General features: G+C 43.5%; 1 pseudogene; it reads left to right on the forward strand.

Moving 5' to 3' along the window:
* The first annotated feature begins 4,312 nt into the window (after positions 1-4,312).
* On the forward strand, positions 4,313-5,947 carry LOC104865934 (annotated as a pseudogene).
* Positions 5,948-8,076: the final 2,129 nt, after the last annotated feature.

An 8,076-nucleotide genomic window follows, 5' to 3' on the forward strand; every position in this document is an offset into this window, starting at 1 on the left:
CATAAGCACAACAGCCCAAATTCCATCCCAGGTACGCAAAAAAAATTTTTTTATATCCCAGATTATCTTCATTCCACACAATAATTATTACTGAGATCTCAAGATAAATGCACTATGCCTCACTACTTTGAAAATAGAGTAATTATTAAAGCCACCACTGAATATTGCTATTTAATGGATTAAGAAAGTTTATAGACATTCATACCAGAAAATTATTTTTAACATTTGATAAATATATTTTAATACAATTTATTTCTTCTACTATCTTATGCATTTCATTTCACACATTTAAGAACACTGCCATCCCTAGACTGCCAATGGAGTCCAAGACACCAAAAACTGAAAAAGCACATTTTACAGGATCTTATCTATGGCTGTGGATTTAGTGACCACCAACTCATACAGCATTTTTAACTTAGACTTCCCTTCAGAACTCTAGACTTGTTTATCCAAATGCTTGTGTAGGACAAATCTTTGACTATCTCAAAGTCACCTCAAAATCAGCATGTTCAGAATCAAAGTCATAATAAACTCACTACCAAACTCCTCCAGACCTGGTGAAGGTCTTACATGACCCAGTCCTGCCTATCTCCCAGCCTCATACTCTCCAGGCATCTCGTCACTGTCTGCCCTCAGTGTTGGGAACAAGGGTGGGGGTCAATTATTACTCTGCAGTTGCTGCTTGAGCAAATTGGAGGACAGTTGTATTAATCGGAGCTCTCGAGAGGAGCAGAACCAATAGAGAGAGATTCATCCCAAGGAAGTGATCCACAAGATTAGGGAAGATAAAAGTCCCCATCTTCAGTGTAGGCTCAAAACCCAGAAGGGCTGACAGAGCAGACACAGTCCAAAGGCAGTCTGTGTTTTTTCTCAGGGGAAGATTGATCTTCATACTCCGTGGTCTTGTTTGTGGCGTAAAAGGCCCTTCGGGGGGCCAAGAAGTAGAGGGAGGGGACAGCGAGCAGTGGCAGGTGTAAAAACTAAGATTACAATCTCGCCATGATGATTGTAATCATTGTGTACTACAAACATGTATTAATAAAAAAAATTTTAAAACAATGTGTGGGACCAATCTGTCTTCTCCAGATTTACCTTCTCTCATTCTGCCCTCCCTCCTGCTGCCAGTGTCTTCGGGGGAAGACACTGGCCATGACCATGAGTTCCATTGTTAGGTTACTTGGAAGCAAATCTTAGCCAGCTCTTAGCTCCTCTCCCCAGGGGAGGAGCTGACCGATCGATCCCTGGCTTCTGCATTTCTGAACTGAGGGTAAAAGAGTACAAACTTAAATGTCTTAAGAATTCACTGAAATGATATTTAGCACAGTGCTTGGCACTTAAGTAAGTAGATAATGTTAACTATTCATTAGATTATTGCTAATATTATCATTATCATCATTATCATTACTATGGATTCCAAAGTCCAACAAGTCTGACCCTCTCCTTATTAATTATCTTTTGTGAATCTTAGATAAGACCCTTGACTTTCTTGTGCCCTTGTTCCTGAACTGTAAACTGGGCTAATAATGGTTCTCAGTTCTCATTCCTGTTGTAAGAACTTGAGTCAAAGCACAGAAAACCAGACTGTCCCTGGAACCTGGTAAGTGAGCGATACATTTTAGTCAAGAGGGATGTAGCAGCATGTAATCGTTGAAATACCCCATGTTATTTGGCACCCCTGTGGCTTTTTTGTCTGAGATGCCCTATCCATCTGCCAAGCATCCATTCGTGTTGGAAATCCTGCTCACGGTCTCTTTCCTAGAAACTGCTCTGATATTCACATCCACCAAACACCCCACCCCAGGCACACCTATCAAAGATACGCATTTAGTTCAGTGCTTCAGCTGCCTGCCTCGCAAGTGCAAGGACCAGAGTTCGATCCCTGGTACCAAAACAAAACAAAACAAAAGGATATACATCTAATGCCTCTGTCGTTGCCCATGTTACCTCACACCGAGGATAACTGCTTAGATGTCTGATCTCCATGAGTGTCCTGGACACCCCTAGGCCCCCAGAATCCAGCACAGGGCATGGAACACAGCGGAATTCATAAATGTAATGCTGAACTAATTTAGCAAAAAAAATATTCTTGATTCATATTGAGGCTACAGCTGCAGAGTATACAGTTCCACAGACTTGTGTGTTCCTATGAAAAGTGTGAAGACGCTGAGACTTCAGGGAGCAGACTCTCTGCCCTGGACTTCTCCCTTTTAGCCCACCCCAGCCCTTTCCTCCAACTTCTCTGTAATCCTACCCAAGAGAACAAGACAAAAACCAGAAAGAAGCAGGATAAGATGCCTTCAGGCCTTTTCTGCTAAGTGGCCTGTGATCGCAGGCTTCCTGAGGCTCTCGCCCAATCCTTAATGAATTGGCAAGAAAAGATTTCTCATCCCAGCTTGCTGTTCCTGCCTGAATAAAAAAATGTTAAATTGCATCTCTCTGCTCCAAAAAGAAGGGGGTCACACTGAGCCTGCTGTGTTAGATAACATGTCAGCAGGCTAGGACTTGTGTGAACCTGGGCGCCCCTTGCTGTCACCTGCTCACTTGGTAATTGGCCAAGACTCTCCAAGCAGGCCCTGTCCCCTGTGCTAATGGCCTCGCAGCTCGGAGCCACTAGCAGCTTTGCGCACTTTATCCAGATCTGCCTGGAAATACTCTAAGGGCTCTCCTCAGCCATTAATTCCAAGTTCCTTGTGTCCATACCGACCCCAGGGGGTCAGCCTGTCCTATTAACTGACTCGGTTAGAACTGCTTCGTGTAGGAGGAAGAATGGGCTAGACAGGAAAAGGCAGAGGCATGTTCTGCTTTTTCAAAAAACTTACACAAAGTGGAAACTTGTCTTTCGTTTTTTAGAAGTTACTCAGCACCCTCCACATGTCAAGTACTGTACTAGGTGGTAGGTTCATAGAGGTGAGCAAAACAGATGCAGTTCCTCTTCTTTCTTTGGGGATTTATACACTGGCGGAGGAGCCAGATTTGAATTAAGTAAAAACTTAATTATGCTCTGCAATATATGTAACAAAGTTCACAACAAAGGTTTTGTCCTGTACTTCAGGAGACGCAGACTACCCTGGGAATGGAGCCTGTGGAGGGCTTCCTCCCTGAAGAGTCCACAATGAAACACATCTGATGCAGCCACAGGAAGCCATAGTAAGGGATAGGAAGGGATAGTAGTAAGGGATAGACACAGGAAGCAGCAGGAAGGCATACAATCAGGAACATTTTACTACAAGATACAGCATATGTAAAGGCCCTGTGTTAAGAGAATTCAGAGACACACTGAGACTCAAGTTGAGGCTGGAAAGATAGAAAAGGTCAGCTGGCTCCCAGACAGTAATTCTCCTTGCACAAAGACAAAAACAAACATAAGGAATTGGGGATGAAGCTCACTGCCATCATTTTCATGACATGTCTGCACTCTGGCATGGGCCATTGACACTGTCACACAAAGTTGAGGGATGTGGTGATTTCAGACTGCGGGGTCAGCAAAGGCCATACTCTCGAGGCCTCAGAACATCTTACTGGCACCCGTGAACTGCCACATAGGCACATGTGTGTGCACATGTATGTGATTGGTAGCCTCTTTCTTCACAGATCTAACTTGGCTATTATGGAATTTAAGAGCTCTGAGGCCAGCGAGAAGTAAGTGGAGCCAGCCAGGCACTGAAGAGTCACCACTTTTTCTGTAGGTCTGATGTGTCCTCCAAGTGCAAGGTCCAGGGCATGTGAAGAAGAGGTGAGTCACCAGAACTTGCCAGTGACAACTCCAGAGGAGCCAGAGACCTGGGGTTCAGTGCACTAATCAGGTTGTTCCAGAAGTTACCAGGAGATCTGAAAAACTCAGGGCTCCTGGATGAGCCAGGTGCAGCACTAGACAGTGGCCTCTCCATAAATTTTTTCCCTGCAAGTAGCAGTGGCATGAATAACAATCCAAAAAATTCAGGGAAAAAAATCAATCATAAATATGGATAAAATACCAACTCCACACAAGGAATATAAACATTATTTACTGCAAACATGTTCCCAAAAAAAAAAAAAAAAAAAAAAAAGGATCAAGAGGGTGGAGGGAGCAGGGGAAGGAAAAAGGAATTAAGATGTGCTACGTCATGTACCAACTTCCCACAAGGAATGTAAAAATTATGTACTACATGCATGTACCAACTAAAATTTTTTAATAAATACATATAACAAAAATAAAAAGGATATAAATTATTTTCACAGCAAAAAAACAAAACAAAACAAAACAAAAAACAAATCTCACCGATAAACATCTTCTAAAGAAGAGATACATAGACTTCCAGAACCCAGGACCAATATGGCAGAGTCCGGGGAGCACAATCTCTTCCTGAAAAGCGAGCCCCAGCCCACTGTGGAGGAGAAAACCAAAACGTTTAAAGACCTGGGCATGACAGATGTATCGTGTGAAGCTTATGACAATCGGGATGGACAAAGTCCACCAAGATCCAGATTGAAGCTATTCCCATGGCCTTACAAGGTCGTGATATCATCGGGCTGGCAGAAACTGGTTCTGGAAAACAGGGCCCTTTGCCTTGCCCATGCTGAAGGTGCTGCAGGAGACACCCCAGCGCTTGTTTGCCCTGATTCTCACCCCTACCTGGGAACTGGCCTTTCAGATCTCAGAGCAGTTTGAAGCCCTGGGGCCCTTAACTGGAGTGCAGTGTGTTGTGATTGTAGGTGGAATTGATTCAATGTCCCAGGATTTGGCCTTGGCAAAAAACAACAACAACAACAACAAAACGTGTAGTAATAGCAACTCCTGGTCGATTGACAACTTGGAAAATACAAAAGGTTTCCACTTCAGTGATCTCAAGTATTTGGTCATGGATGAAGCAGACCGCATACTGAAAATGGATTTTGAGACAGAGGTGAACAAGATCTTGAAAGTGATCTCCCGAGACCGGAAGACAGGTCTATTCTCTGCTACCATGACCAAAAAGGTGCAAAACACTTCAGCGAGCAGCTCTGAAGAATCCTATGAAATGTGCTGTTTCTTCCAAGTACCAGACGGTCGAGAAATTACAACAATATTATCTTTTTATTCCCTCTAAATTCAAGGATACTTCCCTGGTTTATATTCAAGGATACTTACCTGGTTTATATATGAACTGGCTGGAAACTCCTCTGTGATATTCTGCAGCGCCTGTGACAACACGGAGAGAACAGCCCTGCTGCTCCGAAATCTCGGATCCACAGCCTCCCCGACCCCGGACAGATGAGTCAGAGCAAGCGCCTAGGGTCCCTTCATAAATTTAAGGCCAAGGCTCGTTCCGCCCTTCTGGCCACCGACGTCGCAAGCAGAGCTTTGGACACCCCTCGTGTGGATGCAGCTGTCGACTTTGACGTTCCGACTCATTCCGAGGATGCCGTCCACCCAGTAGGCCGAACAGCTGGAGCCCCGGGAAGGCCGTTGCTTTTGTCACACAGTAGGCGCGGAGCTCCCAACGCAGGATGACCAGGTTACGACGCTGACTGAACGTGTGCCTGAAGCCCAGAGATTTGCCCGCATGGAGTTGGAGTGGAGGGACCATGGCGAAAAGAAGAAACGCTGGCGAGAGGGTGTCATCGGGGTCCGGAACGAGGTGCGGGAGTGGTGGGGGAGAAGAAGCGGAAAGGCCAGGCCGTTAGACACTGTCACAAGGACTCGCGGGCTGCTCCGTCTAAGCAGGGATCGGAGAAGAGAATGAGACCCTGACCCTAGCGGGAGCTCCGCAGGGTGGAATCCGGGAATCACCAGGAGCTGGTCGGCCAGCGGGGCACATGCGGCCCCTGAGCGAGGGGTGTCACCGCTGCCGGCTGATGTTCCCACGCCACTGGCGAGTCTCGCCGGTCTTCAGCTTCAGTTCGTTGCTCGTGACGTGCGTGGGCCGTGCCCTGCTGTCACTTCACAGATCTTTTGCCTTTTTCAGCTTCAGGTCGAGGAGTTGGGTGATGAAGCACACACGGCCAGTCACTGTAACTGAAAGACGATTGACGGTCACAGGTGGTATTTGTGCCAGCTTAGCTTGTGCTTCACGGGGCCCGATGCAAAACAATAAAGTATTATTTTGGAAAAAAAAAAAAGAGATACGCAGAAAGACTTCTTTCATTCGTTCCCTCATTCACTCATTCAGCCAGTGTTCACCTGCTATTTACAAAACTAGAGTCACTAGCATGTCAGCACTATGGACTCAAAATTAAATCATGTGAGAATAAAATGTCAAAGTACTAATACATAGCCTGGCGTGATAGCACATACCTATAATCCCGGCACTCGGGAGGCTGAGGCAAGAGGATCGCTGTGAGTTCGAGACCAGCCTGGGCTACATAGTGAGTTCCAGGTCAGTCTCATCTACATAATGAGACCCTGTCTCAAAAAAAAAAAAAAATACTAATACATAAAACAGCAGGGATGAATTGCATAAACATCATGAGCAAAAGAAACCAGACACAAAAGAGGACATATTGTATGATGCCATTTATAGGAAATTAAAGAACAAAGAAACCTAGTTTGTGAAGATGGAAGCCAAAACAGTAGAGATGAAACAGGCCACGGTAAGGTCAGCCTGAATTACACAGCAAGACCCTGTCTCAAAAAACACAAAGCAAAACAAAACACTGGAGATGGAGAAGAATTGACTGGGAAGAGTCACAAGGGGCACTCATGGAGAACAAGAATTTCCTGTATCTTTGATAATGGGTGGTGATTCCACAGGAATAGCTAAGAAAGAATAAATTAACCTGTACACTGAAGATTAGTACACTTAATACCTTTTATGTACCTCTCTGTGGAAAAGAAAATTTTAATTTTTAATTTTTATTTTATTTCTAGCTGCTACTTGAAAATTGCACACATTTATGGAGTATCATGCGATGTTTTGACATCTGAGTATACTGTGTAATGTTTGAATCAGGATGAACATATCTACCTCTTCAAACATTTATCATTTCCTTATAGTGAAAATTCTCACAATCCTTTTTTCCGGCTTTGAAAAATATGCAGCCTATTATCATCATCTATAGTCACCATGCTGTGCAATAGACCACTAGATCTACTTTTCCTAACTATAACCTAGTATCCAACGATCAACCTTTCCCATTCTTCTCACCTCTGCTGTACCCAGCCACTAGTAGTCACTATGCTACTCTGAACTTCCATGAAACCAACTTTGAAAACATAAATTTAAAGTGGGCTTACTTTCAACTTTAAACCTGATCACGTCCACGTGTCTTCCTGAGCAATATCTGGTCACTCCTCGTCTTCCAGCCAGAACCCACACTCCACACCTGTGACCTCCCTGTACTCCCCACATCCTGAATACCTTAAAGCAAAGATTGCTCAGTATTGGGAAATCTGTGGCCATAACTCAAAAAATGATCTAACTCCAGAAACGCTTCCATGGCTTTAAAGTAAATACATACATTCTTGAGGGAAATTTCATTGAACAAAAATAAGACTATTTTGTAAACCTTTAGAAACTGCCAGTTGTCCCCAGGATGCATCCTTTCCTTCTGTAGTAATTGAATACCTGCATCCAAGGAGGGTACTAGAATAAAACTGAATGTGCCACTTCCTGAACATATACTTAAAGGAAGAGAGCTGTTAAGTTCCTCTCTATCAGTTAGTAAATATTCACTACTCAGCCTACCACCAACAATCCACCCTACAATCCAAAAACAACTGTAGTAATGCCAGGGTATGTTCTGTTTCTATTGCTTAGCTTTTTTGAAATTAATTAATGTCAATGACATACCAGTTGCTAAACGTTTTTATATCACCTATGATCGAAGGGAAATAACTAACCAATTATAACATATCAAAATATCATGTGGTTACTGAAAACACCTACATGAACTGTCAGTCCATAAAATCATGCTTATAAAATAATGTTAAATGAAAAAGAGTAGATTGCTCCCAATTGATGTGCACTCACTTAATAGTATAAAACATCTATACGCACACTGATAAAGATGAGAATTGAAATTATAGTATCAAGAAATTGATGGGCTTCTCTACAATTATTTTAAGACAAAACAACTATAACCTTTCCAAGTGGAATGTGTTTGGAAACTCCTTGGAAT

The sequence above is a fragment of the Fukomys damarensis genome, unplaced genomic scaffold (assembly GCF_012274545.1).
Source record: "Fukomys damarensis isolate Sample0158 unplaced genomic scaffold, DMR_v1.0_HiC HiC_scaffold_28, whole genome shotgun sequence".
Taxonomy (NCBI): Eukaryota; Metazoa; Chordata; class Mammalia; order Rodentia; family Bathyergidae; genus Fukomys; species Fukomys damarensis.